We start from the raw sequence: 18,704 nt of genomic DNA on the forward strand, positions 1-18,704 counted from the left end.
CCTTGCAGTCCAAGGGACTCTCAAGAGTCTTCTCTAACACCACAGTTCAAAAGCATCAATTCTTCAGCACTCAGCTTTCTTTATGGTCCAACTCTCACATCCATACATGACTATTGGAAAAACCATAGCCTTGACTAGACAGACCTTTGTTGGCAAAGTAATGTCTCTGCTTTTTAATATGCTGTCTAGATTGGTCATAACTTTCCTTCCAAGGAGTAAGCATCTTTAAATTTCATGGCTGCAGTCACCATCTGCAGTGATTTTGGAGCCCAGAAAAATAGTCAGCCACTGTTTCCACTGTTTCCCCAGCTATTTGCCATGAAGTGATGGGACTGGATACCATGATCTTAGTTTTCTGAATGTTGAGCTTCTAGTCAACCTTTTCACTCTCTTCTTTCACTTTCATCAAGAGACTCTTTAGTTCTTCACTTTCTGCCATAAGGGTGGTGTCATCTGCATATCTGAGGTTATTGATATTTCTCCAGGCGATCTTGATTCCAACTTCTGCTTCCTCCAGCCTAGTGTTTCTCATGATGTACTCTGCATATAAGTTAAACAAGCAGGGTGACAATATACAGCCTTGACGTACTCCTTTTCCTATTAGGAACCAGTCTGTTGTTCCATGTCCAGTTGTAACTGTTGCTTCCTGACCTGCATACAGGTTTCTCGAGATGCAGGTCAGGGGGTCTGGTGTTCCCATCTCCTTCAGAATTTTCCACAGTTTATTGTGATCCATATAGTCAAAGGCTTTGGCATCGTCAGTAAAGCAGAAATAGATGTTTTTCTGGAACTCTCTTGCTTTTTCAATGATCCAGTAGATGTTGGCAATTTTATCTCTAGTTCCTCTGCCTTTTCTAAACTCACCTTGAACGTCTGGAAGTTCACGGTTCATGTATTGCTGAGCCTGGCTTGAAGAATTTTAAGCATTACTTTACTAGCGTGTGAGAGGAGTGCAATTGTGTGGTAGTTTGAGTATTCTTTGGCATTGCCTTTCTTTGGGATTGAAATGAAAACTCACCTTTTCCAGTCCTGTGGCCACTGCTGAGTTTTCCAAATTTGCTGGCACATTGAGTGCAGCACTTTCACAGTGTCATCTTTCAGGATTTGAAATAGCTCAACTGGCATTCCATCACCTCCACTAGTTTTGTTCATAGTGATGCTTCCTAAGGCCCACTTGACTTCACATTCCAGCATGTCTGGCTCTAGGTGAGTGATCACACCATCGTGATTATCTGGGTCATGAAGATCTTTTTTGTACAGTTCTTCTGTGTATTCTTGCCACATCTTCTTAATATCTTCTGTTTCTGTTTGGTCCTTACCATTTCTGTCCTTTATTGAGCTCATCTTTGCATGAAATGTTCCCTTGGTATCTCTAAGTTTCTTGAAGAGATCTCTAGTCTGTCCCATTCTATTGTTTTCCTCTATTTCTTTGCATTGATCTATGAGGAAGGCTTTGTTATCTCTCCTTCCTATTCTTTGGAACTCTGCATTCAAATGGGTATATCGTTCCTGCAGCTAGATGCGGTATCAAAAGCACTGAATGCTCCACTCTGAACTGGCTACTTTCTGGTCTTTTAATGCCAGTAGTCTTTCTTCACATTTTTTGGCTCATGTGTCCCCTAACCTAAAGTATGAAAAAAATAACTACCCCTTTACATATTCTTGACCATTATCCTAAAGGTTTAAATATTAGTTTAAATAGTTGCAAAGACATAATCTCTAGCATATTGTAAATATTTGCATTTATTAATATTGTTTCATACATTTTTTAATAAATAAAATGGAATCTAAATACTGAAGTGCTTGATACTCACTATCATCTATTTAAAAGATACGTGAACACACTCTGATAGTTGGACATTTTCACAACATTTTCTTTCCTTGTGAAGTTTTTTCATTCTACTTTCCTCACATAATTTTACCCTCATATAATATTATGCTATGCTGGAAAAAATTTTGTTGATTAACAAAGAACCTGTTTCTTTTGCAAATATGAAGCTCTAAGTGTTAAATTACTTTTTCATAGTGTTATTCTTAAAATTATTAGTTGTAGATGGTTGATTAAAGTGATATATCTATGTTTTCAATTCTGAAAAGTAATTATTGGACAACAACAAGTAAAATGTTACTGGGAATATACCTCAACACAGTAGATTTTTTTCTCAATTAATTTATGTAAGCTTGAATGAAAATTATTTAGTGTTGAAATGAAACATGATTCAACATCAGTTCAATCCTATTAATCCTTAAACTTCAGCATTTATGTGCTGAGGAAATGGAACATTCAGTGGAAATGAACAGAGCTCCTTCAGAGTAGTGTTACTCAATTTTTGATCTCCTAAGTTAAATCCCAAAAATCACACAGTGATCTATCATTAAAAATTATTTTTTCATGATCTTTCATCTGACAATTCAAAGGGGTCCTCTTCAGTTTTGTTGATAACAAGAAATTGAAAACAATCTGTCTTGTAAAAGAGTATGTTATTGAGGGATTAAAGCCATTCACTTTTCAGTTCCTGGGAACTCTAGCTAAACAGAGCTGCTTTACAGAGATGTATCAAGTGAGCATTTTTATTATTAACTCAACTCATTATAGTCTTTCACTTTCACAAGAGGCACCTTATTTGTAAATTTAAAATTAGGTGAAACTGGAACCTGTGCACTTTAGGCTTTTTGTTTTATCATGGCCTGTGAACAAATCTATAGTTTCTTGCCAAATGTTCATTTACAGAATATATCAAAGCAACTTTAAAAGGGTATGGCAAATACTGTGTTGACCAAAAAGTTCATTCGGATTTTTCTGTAGCATCTTACAGAAAAACCTAAATAAATTTTGGCCAGCCCAATAGACGACAAATACTTCATGTTAATTTCTAAAAATAGATTACATTATCTTCATTTCATAGTTGAAGATTCTTAAGTTGACAGAAATATGACAGAATTGGAACAAGCATATCAATATCTGAAAAGGAGACACCGATCCTATTTAAACGAAGAAGTTGGTTTTCTAAAGTCCAATACACCCTGAGGGATGGGATGAGGAGGGAGGTGGAAGGGGGTTCAGGATGGAGAATACATGTACACCCATGGCTGGTTCATGTCAATGTAAGGCAAACCCACAACAATATTGTAAAGTAATTAGCCTTCAATTAAAATAAATAATTAAAAAAAATAAAGTCTAATACATTACATACTAGATTGCACCTGAGGAACACTTCATTCTTTTTTTTTAGGAACATTTCATTCTATACTTAGCAATTAACATCAAGAAGTAGTAAGGGCTTAGCTTAAAAGTGAGTATTGTTGTTGTTCAGTTGCTGAGTCGTGTCTGACTTTTTGCAATCCCATGGACTGTAGCCCACCAGGCTCCTCCCTCCTTGGGATTCCCCAGGCAAGAATACTGAGGTAGGTTGCCATGCCCTACTCCAGGGGATCTTCCCAACCCAGGGATTGAACTCACATCTCTTGTGTCTCTTGCATTGACAGGCAAATTCTTTACTACTGTGCCACCTAGGAAGCCCTGCACACATATATATATTTATAATACCAATTATTTTTTGGTAAAAAGTAACAAAATTATTTCTCCTCTAGCCCTAAAAAAGATTCAATGTTGATCTGTTGAAAGTAAATGTTGACATTTATACTTCTTCCTCTTTGAAACCACACAAAATATTCAACCAAATAAAAGCACTCACTCTTTTTTCATTATTGATTATGGTGACTATGCCAGGATGATGTGTTTCATAATCAATAAATTAGTATTCCTCAGTACCCTTGTAACAAATCTTAAGATGAATTGGTATGATATATATGTCATGATCCAGAAATAAAACAAAAAGCACAGGAGGAATTTTTAACATGAAATTACTTCGGGGAATTGGTTTTCCAGATGGTAGAAGACTGAATGGGCCAACAGGGTCACCACGGTAACTCTGATCTACAACAGCAGGAGCAGCTGCTGTCCAGGGAAGAGGCTGGAATAACCAGAGCTCAGAAGCTCAGAGAGAGCCCCACAGAGATGGGGCTCACATCTCTGAGGAGGGGATGACCCCGCTGCTGCTAACATTCTGAGAACATGCCCAAGGGCTGGTTCCGAGAGTGCCAAGTGAGACTGCAGACCAGAACAACTGTGGCTGTCAGACAAAGGCCATTGCTGGAGTGATGCTGAGAGGAGCAACAGGAAAACAGGGAGGAGAAAGGCCCTTCCTCCATCCTTGCAGTCTCTCTGCCGTCCCTGTTTGCAGACCCTAACCCAGCTGGTGCTAGTAGTAAAGAATCTACCTGCCAACACAGGAGACATAAGAGACGGAGTTGGATCCCTGGGTTGGGAAGATCCCCTGGAGGAGGGCATGGCAACCTAACTCCAGTATTCTTGCCTGAAGAATCTCATAGACAAAGGAGCCTGGCAGACTACAGTCCATGGGGTCGCAAAGAGTCGGACACAACTGAAACAACTTAGCCTGCACACAACAGGAAGCCAGCTGGCAAAGGAAAAATGTACAGAAGCCCAGCCCGCCCCACAGAGTAATGTGTGAAAGAAGGCATTTGCAGCTGAGAGGTGACACCAGACCAACCATCTCAGCATATGGCTGAGTCAGCCTTGAGTTTGTCACCTAGATGATAGAGACTGCCTCTCCCACCAGAAGGTGGGCACTGTGTTTTGCTTTTTCCCCACTCCTGCATCCTAGTGCCTGAAACAGAGCCTAGCACTTAGTAGGTACTCAACAAATATCTGTTGAAAGAAGAAATTTAAACAGATCTCTCTAATTGCAAAGCCCATGGCATTAACTCTTCTTACTGTTACTACAGCATCATCCACTGTCTTTAAGGAAGAATAATTCAAAGAGAATCTCTTTTACACTTTATAAATTTGCCTACAAGGGGTTTTAGCAGCCTATTTTATTGTCTCTAATGCTACTAGAGTGAATCAGGAAAAAAAAAAAAAAAAAACAACTGATAAAACATCAGCAGTGACTAATGACTCTGAACCTGCCTCTTTTCACAACCTAGAACAAAATTTTACCTGACGACAAAGTTGACATAAAATCTTCACACAGACAGTCCAAGTTTTATTTTGTGCTAAACTGGAACTACAAAGAAAATGAAGTGATAACTGCTACAAGAATCACGGGAATGCTTCAGACGTGCTTTTTTCCAGAAGAAACCAATCTATGTACATCATTCTCTATTCAAACTTACAAAAACTTAAATGACCTCAGTGTCAAAAAAAAACAAGTTGTTAGAAATGAGTGGTGGTTATCTTATGCCTTTGGAGTCATGAATTCACAGATTTACACCCTGCTCTTGACAATACATCACTCTTGACACCACACCCCCCGTCTAACCCCCGGTTGCCCTAAGTCATGCCTTACAGCACAACAGACAGCCTCTGCTCCTCAAAGCCCAGAGACATCATTGCTATTCTCATTTGCATTTTTAAAAAGACAAGGAAGAGGAAGCTTTTCAGATTAAAAAAAAAATCTAATTAATTCCATATAACCCTATGATAATCCAGTGGGGTGCACCTGTTCTAACCACAAGCAGGTAAGAATTTAGACTTTTTTCTGGCATTCCTGATGGGCTTAAATAACCTTTCTCAATGGTGTCACACATATGGCAGAATACCAAGCCCCATGGCCTCAACAGGAGTAAGCAGGTCACTAAAACCTTGGGTTACCTTTCACCTAGCACAGAAGCTCAGAGCTACATTGCTTTTACCATTAGTTGGGTTCATGTTCTATGAGGCTGAGTGGGACTCGGGAGTTCTTCTTTGGAAACTTGTGCCTGGCCTTCAAGCTTGTTCTGTCTCTCACATCACCTTGAAGTTCAAGGCCTTGTAATGATGTGGATTCCTATGGTTCCTATGGATAAATGTTGAGCGTTAATGTAGTTTTTGTTATGAATGCTGCTACTGATTCATGGTATTTTCTGGAAGGAGAAGCTGAGTTTTTTGCCTGAAGCCCAGTTTGGAGGTAAGTTTTTCCTTTTCCTCTCACTCATGGTATTGCATGATTGTATCCTTTTCTAATTTAGGCAAATGAGCCGCTGGATAGTTTTACACTCAGTCACACTTACCTACAGTGGATTATGTGGCAGTAATGGTGTTTCAAGCCAGAGTCTCACTTGGAGAAATGGAGTGTTGGCATCTGAGTTGGAAAAGCTTAAGCAGAGGTTGTTTTTGTACACTATGGAGTAATGTTAGACCAACATATGGCTTGAGACATGTGGTGTCTCCGCCTTTGGGCCCATCTGTGAGGAAGGTCTCATCACACCATTTGGAACTGATGGCTGAAACAAAGTCGGTTTGTTAGACCAGAATGGTTAATGGGTATCTGGAGCCGCTGAGCAGGCAATTTTTATTACAAGTCTCCTGCTCCTGCAACATATACCATTTCTATGTAATCAGTTCTTTCTTTTCATTGGTCTACCACTATTCCTTCTTCTTTTCCCTTGCTTTTTTGTGCTCTCTCTAAATCTTTGTTGTTTCACATTTAACCCAATTAATGTTATCAGGATTTAAAAGGTTGTGGGCCCCCAATTCAAAGCAGTTTTTAAACTGTGGTCTGGTTTTCTACATACCTTTCTACATACCTTCAGGTATGTAGTTACAGGTGATAAAGGGATTCTTTAACGGCTTCATCATCTAACTCAATGAGATTAATGCTAATATCTCTTTTAGACAGAGGTGTAGTCCAAGATTGTTCACCTTTAGATTTGCAGTTCTCAAAGTGTAGTCTAAGGAACTCTGGGGATCATTGAAATACTTTCAGGGAGTCAGTGAGATCAGCATTTAAAAAATAATAATAGTAAGATATTACTGGCTTTGCATGGTATAACATTGATCCTTCTCAGTTAAAGTCTTGATATGATGACCATCAACTTCAACTGGTCTACTCAGCCATGAAGTATCATCCATTGAAAAATCCCAAGCATGAAACATCACACACCATTTTTGATACATTCAATACGTCACAGTACCTTCTTCACACACTTCACAAATCTTTGTTTGCATTTTAGTTGCATTTTTGCCCTTATGGAAATCCTAAAGCATAACATGCCCAAAATGTTGCTTTTTTCTTACATCTTCAGTGTTATTAATAAAATGGCTATACCAAAAAAAAAAAGATGTTACTGGTCATGTAATTCTATCCTTTTACAAGAGTACAGTGGAGTTCTCCAGAGGCTACATGTTGTGTGATATCACAACAGGTTGAATGCAGAAATGATATGAGAATCCAGTTATCTATCTTTTGTTGAAAGTGAAAAGAAAGTGAAAGTGAAAGTCACTCAGTCGTGCCCAACTCTTTGCGACCCCATGAACTATACAGTCCATGAAATTTTTCAGGCCAGAATACTGGAGTCAGTAGCCTTTCCCTTCTCTAAGAGATCTTCCCAACCCAGGGATCAAACCCAAGTCTCCCACATTGCAGGCAAATTCTTTACCAGCTGAGCCTCAAGGGAAGGCCTATCTTCTGTTAAGTGACTTTAAAGAAATTTTTTTGACTGCCCCACACAATATGTAGGATCTTATTTCCCTGACCAGGGATCCAACTTGTGACCCCTGCAGTGCAAGCACAGGGTCTTAACCACTGGACCACCAGGGAAGTCCCCCCGAATTTTTTTAATGTAGAGCAGTGGCATTATTCTCACTAAATATTTTTCATCTTGGAGAATATAGTTAGCTTTCACCCCAAAAATGGGTTATTTCTGTTAATGTGTAAAGGGTTTATTAGTTTTAGGTTGATTATTATTGTTTTAAAACATATTCTAAAACAATTATCAATAGATCTAATCCATATTAACAAACTCTTTGAAGTCCTCAATAATTTTTAAGAGTATAAAGAACTTTCAGATCAAAAAGTTCAAGAAACATTGTGTTAGATTATAGCCTGGGCAGTCAAATATCAGTCTTCATTTTAGAGTCACTTCCATAAAGTACAGACTTCATGGGAGAGTTTTTTAAAAATTAATTTATATTTTAATTGAAGGATAATTGCTTTACAGACTTTTATTGTTTTCTGTGAAACCTCAACATGAATCAGCCATAGGTATATATGTATCTCCTCCCTTTTGAAGCTCCCTCCCATCTCCCTCCCCATCCCACTCCTCTAGATTGATACAGAGCCCCTGTTAGAGTTTCCTGAGCCATACTCATGGGAGAGTTTTAATATGTCAAAATAAATCTTGATAGTCTGAACTGCAAACTGTATGAAGAATCTAACCACATCTCAGTACCCTCATCACCTATACTCTAATCTACACCTACTGGAGATATTTTCTCCAAGTCTATTTCATTGCATTCACTTGTACCACATGCCATCCATCCTGGATATCGTACCCAGGGCGATCTTTTAAAAATGCACATCTGATCATATCTCCCTTTTGCCCAACTTTTCACTGGCTTCTCATCACACAGAATAAAAGCTTTTGCAGGCCTACAAGACCCCATGTGATCTGATCTTGCCAATTCCAACGTTTGCTCCAACCGTTTCTTGCTTGTCACATTGGTCTTGCAGTTCCTGGGCTAAGCCTAATTTGTTCTTATCTCAGGGTCTTTGCCCATGTTGCTCACTCTGTTTTGAGTGTTATTAATTCAAATATCTGTCATATCCTCCAAGTTCTCTTAAAAATTGTGCCCCAACCCCCTCCCACTTCATCCTCTTTATCACATGTCATGTCATTCTGTATTTCTTTGCTAACACTTCACTGCTTGACATTATATTATAGTCTTTGTATACTGTCATCTTTCCCACTAGAGTGAAACCTCCAGGAAGGCAGAAACTTTGACTATCTTATCTTACTTATCACGATATATTCAATACCTAGAACAATACTTAGTACTGAGTAAATTCTCAATATTTGTTGGATAAGTGAGATCTAAATGTCCCATTTCCTTATAGCTATGTATTAACTCAACATGTGCTATGTATTTGGCTCTAAACCAGGTACTAGCATATAGAGATAAATAAAATATGGCCCAAAGCCTATATTACAAATCATAATTATGTAGATCTTTGACGAGAGATTCTGGTAAGGTGTATGAGAGAGAAGTACAAAGGAGAAAATGATTAAGTACCACTGGGAGATTCAAGGAAAGCTTCAAGATAGACAGAATAACTGAAAAAGTCCAACAATGTTAATTTCAACTTTATTTGAGCTTTGCAAAATAATCTCTTTGCTTTGTTGCAATCGTAGTAGCAAACATTCAAGGCTTTTGTCTTAAAACATCTAGAAGATCTGTTGGTTCATTCCTGCTACCAAGAGTCAGTTGTCTCAGTAGGCAACAGAAGCAAAGGAAAGGAGCTAGTTTTTACAAAAGAAAAAGAAGGAAAGAACCCAAGAGCACTGACTACTCTGGCCCCTTGCTATTGAGAAGATTTCTAGGAGTTTGGCCCTATGCACTTTGTCCAGGTGGTTTTCACCTTGGAAACAAAAACCATGACTAAATTTAACAAGGTTTGATCTGGAGTCAGGAAAATCCACAAGATTTAATCAACATTTTATAAGAGTCTTACATAAAGCATCAGATCAGCATGCTATGAAAATTCCCCTGAGCATAAAAAGAAAAGAAAATTAAATGTATCAATACATATTGCTCACTTCCACATTATTACTAGACTGAGAACTAAGAATCTGAAAGATTAACAAAGAGAGGCACCTGAAATCAGAAGGAGAGAGGGATGGAGGGAGACAAAAAGGGAGAGTGAGATTGGGGAAAAGGGAAGAGAGAGAGAGAGTGAGCCAGCAAAGGGTATAACCTTTTTTGACACTTTCTACTTTTGAAAAGAAGTTTTTGCAATAAATAGCCTCAAATATCACATATATCCATGTCACCCCTAAATATTAGATCATTGCTTGGTGTCATTTACCCCAGAACAGACGTGAAGCAAGCCTAGTGACTAAATAGTACTCATATGGAGAACTTTCAGTGACTCCCTCTTTCCCCAGTTTGTACAGATTTTCCAGACTGCATCCAAATCTCCCCAAGTCAGTCACAACCTTGATCTTTATTCCCAAGTCCTGTTGAATAGGATATTTTTAAATTAGTGACATCTCACCTGACTTCCTACACTACTCTCTCCATCATCAGTTGCATACAGTGGGGTCTGGTTCCTAGACTACAAGTCCTGCCACATCAGAAATTAATTGTAACCAAACACCTCTTCTGAGCAAAGACCAGATCATGTTTAAACACTAGGTGACTCATTCATGTTCTCTGTTAAATCTCACATATTGCAATTTAAAAATTTTGCCCACCCTCGATTGATGACCTATTCAGGAAGATCCCTACTTTCATTCCCTGTGCAAAGCACTGATTCATCCAGGGACCACAGTGACGTCATCAAGGACTCAGGTTGCTGCCCCCTGTCTCCACTCTCCTGTCCACAAAGTTGGCTTCTTCCTAAGGCTTCTTCATGGGACTGGTAGCAATGCTACCATGCTGTTTTTTTCACATCCAGCAGGAGAGATAGCCATTTCCAGAAGTGTTGTCTCAATATTCTTTGCCAGAAGCCTCTGGAAGATTCTTTATCCAGTCTCATTGCCCTGAATTGGCTTCAGACCTACCTGACCCTGAACCCATAACTGTGGAAAGGAGGAATGGGATCACTTTAGCTGAAGATCAACTTCCCAGCCCTCATGGTTGGAGCAGAAGGGGGAAAGTGAAATGGGGGTGACAACCAGGGTATCCACAACAGTTCAGGACTATATAGGAATTACTTTTTAGTCCTGGTTATCTAACTGCAATTCTCTCTCCCATCCAAGTACTAACCAGGCCCAAACCAGCTTAGCTTCCAAGATCAGGTGAGATTGGGTGCTTTCAGGATGGTAAGACCCTAGACATAATTCTCACAACTTTCAATTGATGAGCATCCACACTGTGGACTTGTAACCCCAAGGTCATCTAATTGTTTTATTTGTAGATATTTGTCTAGTTTCACCATTTGTTTCCAACAAAACCATATCTAAGAAGACATTCTTGGAGTCTGTCTCTGAAAAGAGAGGCCTTGTCTTCTTTCAGCCCTAAGGCAATGTGAAAGAAGGCATTAATTAATACACTGAAGTTGGCCAGCGCCTGAAGTAACTCTGACAGGTGGGAGTGCTGATTTCTCCCCCTGCTGGTTGAGGAATCTTCCTTAACCACAAAGCATCTGGTTGGGGTGGGGGGGGGGGGGGGGGGGGGGGGGGGGGGGGGTGGTGTCATGGCATGACTCCAAGTGTTTAATGTACTTTATTGCTTTGATGCTGAAAATTGCAGTCATTGCAATTGCTGGAAATTGCTTCTTCCATCAGAAGCATGGTTGAAAACATGGCAATTCACAATTCGTGTTATTCAGTTTGTACAGACCTGCACCTCAGTGGATAATTTGCCATGTGGATTTATTTGGTTCATCCAAACACTTTAAAGCCCCTGAGGATGCTAAGCGAGTACTGGATCCAAAAGCATCTCCTGTGAGGCCTGAGGTGACCTGAAGCATCCCAGGAGAAATCCTCTGATGAGCTGAGATTTTGTTTAGGAGTCTTCTACTCCAAGCACACTTGAACATTGGCTGGATGTACAGAGATGCTTCCAAAGAAATAAGCAAATCTGACCCGATTCTCTATGGGCTTCAAGTCACAGATAAGACTTCCTCCATGGCTACTTGAATATTCCACTTAGGCCTTCATCATTTTCTCCTTTGTAAAAGGATGATCAGTTCTTTCTGATCCAAATCAACAACCCGCACTGCCATATGGACAGGGAAGTTTACATAAGCTAGTTATTCTCCTGCTGCCCTTTTTCTAATGCGAGGGACAACTAGTTAAAAATTCAGTAAAAATTCTCTGTTAGCTTGCACTTTATCAGCATCCTATCTTACCCTGTATAAGGGGGAAAATTTTACTTATATTCTTGGCCGTGGCTTCATCATGGGGAAAAAAAAAAAAGGCTCTTCTTTATGGGCATTTTATCCTCACAGGTCTTCATAATACAGATTTGAGAGGACTGCTTTTTGGACATTTTTTGATCCAAATATTTGTTTGAGACAGTGTGAATGTCTCATATGACCACGTACCAGACTGCATTATTAAATATCAACTGAATTGGTGATGCGGACATCTCTGTGGATAGTGACTCGTGGATAGTGATTGGAAAGTACAGATCCTGGGTGAGCCATGATGCAACCCCAGGGAAGATCGTAAATGACATCTCTGCAGTACACACAGACACAAACCGAAAGAAGGCAAGAAACCATGTCATCCAGACCTCCTTTAAAATTTAACAGGCCAAATTCCGTTCAGTACAGCGGCTTGCCTGTTTCAATTTCAAAGCTCGTTAATAAAAACAGAAATTAAAAGGCCTTCTCAGGACTTACTCTGGGGCTGCTGAAAATTTTTTAAAGCCACTGCCACTATCCAAAATCATGGCAGTCACCCAGGATCGTTCTGTTTACTGGCAAATCAGCTAAGGATGAGATAACTGGAATTTCTGCATCATCAGCTGAAGCTACCACTTGCGAAACTGAGCCAAACGGAGGATTAAAAGACATATGCATAAGAGCGAGGGACATTTTCCAAGAAGAGACAGTAAATTCCAAAGTCAGAAGCATCACTCAGCATCATTGCACAGCATCAGTTTTATCTATTGGTGACAGATGTCTGAGCTGGCTTGAAATTGGACAAGTCGATAGTTTTCCAAGCTTAGAAAATAGACCCAATAATGGATATATCTTTTTACTAAGAACAACTTACCTTCTACCATTTTCTGTCAATCCAAAATATCCCTCAGTGGTAAAAATTTCAAGAGCTGAAGTTTGCCTCTAAGTTTGCCACTGGAGCCCACTCACCATTTTCTCATTCATTTAACATCAGAAGAGAGAATCTCTATCTGCACCTCTGGCCTCAACACAGACTGAAGCCATGGAAGGATCCGGGCCCTGATGGTTTGGAGTGTAGGGGAGCAAAACTTGCCACCCTCAGAATGTCTCTTTAGCATGCATATGATTTTGAGCTGAAAACAATCAAGGCCCAAAAGATTCAGGAAGAAACTGACCTTCCCCCACAACTGCCTAAATAAAATAGAGAACCTGTTCCAGGAAGGCAGCCATCAGCATGGATGACTATGGTATGAACTAGGTTTGTGAAGCTTGAATCACAAATCTACTTGTTAAAATTTCTCTCTGTCCCATCATCTCTTCACAGAGCAATAAATAGTTATTTACCAAACATCTGCTTTTCTGTTTCTGTGTGGACTGCCTTCCTGCCTTTGAGGCTCCAAATCACACCAACATCCTCTTTTGTCTTTAGCTGAAGATGGCATTTAAAGTGAGGGTTTCTCAAATCATCAGCCCAGGTTGGATGCATGAGACAAGTGCTCAGGCCTGGTGCACTGGGAAGACCCAGAGGGAGCGGGTAGAGAGGGAGGTGGGAGGGGGGATCGGGATGGGGAATACATGTAAAACCATGGCTGATTCATGTCAATGTATGACAAAACCCACTACAATATTGTAGAGTAATTAGCCTCCAACTAATAAAAAGAAATGAAAAAAAAAAATAATAAACTGAGGGTTTCAGCCATTTGGGGGAGAAACTGAGCTCTCCTGGGTCTTTCCCACATTTGGGTGTGGGTGCATGCTCAACTGCTCAGTCGTGTCCAACTTTTTTGCGACTCCATGGACTGTTGTCTGCCAGGCTTCTCTGCCCATGAGATTTCCCTGGCAAGAATACTGAAAGCAGGTTGCCATTTCCTTCTCCAGGGGATCTTCCTGACCCAGGGATCAAACTTGTGTCTCATGCATTGGCAGGTGGATTGTTTATCACTGCACCACCTCCCATGTTTACATGTTATTAAACTTTTGATTGATTTTCTCCTGTAACTCTGTTTCTTATCAATTTAATTCTCACACCAGCCTAGAAGGGTAGATGATGAAAAGGAAAATGACAATGATTTATTGCTGACATCTGCTTGATTTGATTAGAAAGGCCCTACCTGGAAGACTTTATTATTTTTCTTTTTGAATTTCATCATTTTTATTCAATATTTTCTTGGAGTAAAACCAATATAACAATAATTTATATATATATATATGTATATGTATGTTAAAATGGTCTTTATTGACATTCAACAAGTTCTCTTACATAGAAAAGCTAATGGAATTTACAAAAATCTACTGGAATTTATGAGTGAGTTTAGCAGGGCTTCAAAATGCTTTAGATCAATATAATAAAATCAACTGTATTTCAATATATTAAAAACCAGTAATTGGAAAGCAAAAATATTTTAATATCATCATTTATAATAGAATAAAAAATGTGAGGTACTTTTTAGGAATAAATCTGATAAATTATGTGAAGAACCTCTGTTCTGAAAATTATAAAATATTGCTGAGAGAAATTAAGGAATATCTAAATAAATGTCAACTTTTTCTGTATTCCTGGGTTATAAAACTGAAAGCTGTCCTGATATCAACTCTCCCCAAACTGACTTTTATTTTATTTACTTATTTAAGTTGGAGTTCAGTTGCTTTCCTATGCTGTGTTAGGTTCTGTTGTACTACAAGATTGATCAGCTGTAAGTACACATACATCCCCTCCTCCTGGGGCCTCCCTCCCCACCATCTCACCCCCTATGTCCTCACAGAACACCAAGCTGGGCTCCTGTGTTATATAGCAACTTCCCACTAGCTGTTTTACACATTGTAGTGAATGTATGTACGTTAATGTTACTCTCAGCTCCTGCCAGCCTCTCCTTTCCCCTCCCCCACTCCCCATGTCTCCAGGTCCGTTCTCTACGTCTGCGCCTCTATTCCTGCCCTGCAAATAGGTTCATCTGTACCACTTTTCTAGATTCCATATATATGTGTTAGTATATAATATTTGCTTTTCTCTTTCTAAGATTTTCTTTTTATTCCTTTCTTGAGCCTGTTTGGAACAGCTACCAGCAGTTTTGTGATGGATACAAAAGTAGAAGAAATCCACCTGGAATGAGGGCTATTGTTAACTTCCATTCTGAAGATCTGAGAGGAAAAAAAGGATACTTGCTTCCAAATAGAAATCTAAGACAAGTTCTGGGTATTCAGTCGCATCTTCCTCTGTAACCCAGGTAATTCTGTAACTTCGGGAGTGAAAATCCACAGGCAGTTTACATACTGGTTAGAGACACAGCCTAGAGCCAGCTATAAAGCCCAGGCAGGTCCTCCACTCAGCAGCTGTGGGAACTGGACAAATGAGTTAACCTCTCTGTATCTCAAATTCCTCATCTGTGAAATAGGAATACTACTACAACCAACCTGAGTGCCATTGTGAGGATTAAATTTATGTACATATGTAAAGTCTTCCCCATGGCTCAGAGGTAAAGAATCCACCTGAAAAGCAGGAGCCACAGGAGATAGGGATTCAGAAATGGCAGCCCACTCCAATATTTTTGCCTGAAAAACCCCATGGACAGAGGACCCTGGCTGGTTACAGTTCAAAGGGTCTCAAAGAGTCAGACACAACTGAGTGACTGAGCACATAAAGTGCCAAGGATAATACTTGGCATTTAAAATCAACATATACAATAATATTAACGAAAATAATATATTTACAACAATTCATATACATGAAGTATGTTTCAAGACTATAAAAGTTAAATAAAAATAAATTTATAGTAAACTACATATATACTATATATGATAAAAACACATATAAGAAGCTAAACAAAATTATCCTACTCTTAAAAATCACTTGAATAAACGAAGGTATGATTCAAGCCCTAGAAAATGAATAGAAAACTAACATACATGTGAAATTTTAAAAGGAATCCAAATGTAGAAAATGCATAAAACTTCATAAAAAGTATTATCTAGGCCTGATATGTTAGTAACAGTAAATTTACAAAGGATGTGTGAGAAAAAAATAGGTTATGTGAATAAGAGGTTTTTTTAATGGTACAAATTTATCCAAAGTAGGGTGAGATGATACTTTTTCTTTAATTCGTTTCGTATTGAGCAGAGTTATTCAAATAACTTTATTAATCTTATAGTTTAATATAATAGGTATTCAATGGACATGAATTTGAGCAAACTCCAGAAGATAGTGATGGACAGGGAAGCCTGGCATGCTGCAGTCCATGGAGTCACAAAGAATCAGACATGACTTAGTGACTGAACAATAAACAACAAACATTTATCATTGTTAATAATTACAATAGTGTTAGCTTTCTAGTGATCAAAATAATAAAATTTCATGACTAACCACTAACATTTGATCTGATATTTACAAACCACTTCCTATGGATTATTTTGATAAGTCCCACAGCTTCCCTATGAGATCAGTAGGTTTTCTTTTTCTTAGATGGAAAACCTAGCTCAGGTTGATTGAATGACTAGATGGAGGTTACATAGTTTGTAAGTAGTAGAGATGACCCTTAAATTTAAATTCACTTTTTCCTATACTCTTGAGAGGGAGAATTTTTTTCTACACTCTAAAGAATGCTCCCAGCCAACAAAAGTCAGATTGTTAGAATTGTTCACTATTGGTGATGTTGATGAGGATGGAGCTGGGGCTTCCCCTTCAAAGACAGTCACCAATACATGTTTTCTTTTCTTTTTATTCCTGCCTCTGTGTTTCTTCAAAGTAACCAGTGCAGCTGTCTCAATAGCAGATCAAAGCAATGCTCACAGGTAGTAAACCTGAATGAGCTAAGCCATTGTTTTTTACAGTTCTTTCTGGTAACAACTACCTTGTCTTGCCTGAGTCTGTGGTTATTTAAAGAAATAGCAACCAGCATGGTTACAATTTTATTTACCAAACTTAATTCAAAATTACTTTGAACTATTTTTTAAAAATAAATTAACTTTCAAAGAGTAGAAATTTGCTACAAAGCAGGGATATTTGACACAGAAGGGAATTCTCAAAAAAATTCCAACGCTTCCTTGATGGCTCAATGGTGAATAATCCACCTGCCAATGCAGGAGATTTGGGTTCAACCCCTGATCCAGGAAGAGTCCACGTGCCACAGAGTAACTAAACCCATGTGTCACAACTATTAAGCCTGTGCTCCAGAACCCAGAAGCCACAACTACTGAACCTTTTTCATCAATGTCCGGCGTGAGTGAAATTGCAGCTTGCCCTCCCTCTCCTATTATTGACAATTCTTCAGCTCTACCATCTCCCACCTCCACTCCCTCCTCCAGTCAGTAACTTCTCTTGCCTGTTCACTTGATGCCAGCCCCTGTATGCCAGTTGTTGTCTTGTACTGTTGTACTTTTCAAGATATTGAACTGTAAAATTAAAAATATTTTCTTTATTTTTTATGTTTGTTTTTTATGTATTATTTGTGTGAAAAGCATTATAAACCTATTACAATACAGTACTATGTAGTCGACTGTGTTAGTTGTGTATCTTGGCTGATTTTGTTGGATTTACAAATAAATTGGACTTACATATGTGTTCTCAGAATGGAAGTCATTCACATGTAGGGGACTTAATGTACTGGAAACAGGGAAACCAGTTAGGAAGTTATTGCAGTAATCCAGGGAAGAGGCAATGAAGGTGGCTTGAAGCAAGATTGTAGTAGAGGCAGATGTAAGAAATTGGTAGGTTTTGGACCAATTCTGAAGGTATAACTTGTATTTCTTGATGATTTAGATGTAAGGTAGAAGCAGGGTGTCACAAGTCTGCTTTGCCTTGGAAAATCCCACATCTAACCCTATTGTCTGGAGAAGGAAATGGCAGCTCACTTCAGTATTTCTGCCTGGAGAATTCCATGCACAGAAGAGCCTGGTGGGCTGCAATCCATGGGGTCACAAAGAGTCAGACACAACTGAGCCACTAACATACAACACACACAACCCTGTTGTCTGGGACAAATCAGTAATAGTGTTTCCTTCTATTCTGAAAGTACCCTGGTTTGCACAAAAAATTATATAGACCCTCTAAGTTTGAAAGACAGAGAGGAATCAAGGAAGTGACCAAGTGTTTGGAAAGAGCAGCTGAAAGCAGGAAGTTCCCTTGGTGTGAGGAATCTCACAGGCTTGGGAAGTATGGTCAGAATCTCAGTTTAGGAAGCATTAAATTTAAGATGTCCATGAAACATCCAAGTGGGGATAAGTAGGCAATTTGCTGTCCAAGTCTGTAGTTTGGGAGGAAGAACTGGGTTGGAGATATAAATTTCGTAGTCATCAGCATATAGATGGTACTTAAAGCAATTAGACTGAATGAGATCACCATGGGGGTGAATGCACATAGAGAGGAAAATAGGATCATAGGCTGAGCCTTGGACTACAGCAACTCAGCAAAGAATACTGAAAAGGCTCAACTACTAAGGTGGGGGGAAAAATTGAGAAAGTCATGCCCTGAAAACCAAATGAAGAAAGTCAAAGTTCATTTTTTAAAATGTCATACTTCTAATTTTATAGTAGGTCATATTAACCTTGGGGTGTCCCAGGTAGCTCAGTGGTAAAGAATCTGCCTGTCAATGCAGGAGGCATAGGAGACATGGCTTCAATTCTTGGATCAGTAAGACACCCTGGAATAGGAAATGGCAACCCACTCCAGTATTCTTGCTTGGATAATCCAGGACATAGGATAATGAAATTAGCCTGGTGGGCTCCAGTCTATGGGATTGCAAAGAACTGGACATAACTGAGCAACTGAGCACACACACACACACACACACACACACACACACACGCATATTGACCTTCCTCCAAATGAAGCTGTTAGTGAGCTTTAAAAAAACTTAC

Source organism: Odocoileus virginianus, chromosome 5, assembly GCF_023699985.2.
Source record: "Odocoileus virginianus isolate 20LAN1187 ecotype Illinois chromosome 5, Ovbor_1.2, whole genome shotgun sequence".
Taxonomy (NCBI): Eukaryota; Metazoa; Chordata; class Mammalia; order Artiodactyla; family Cervidae; genus Odocoileus; species Odocoileus virginianus.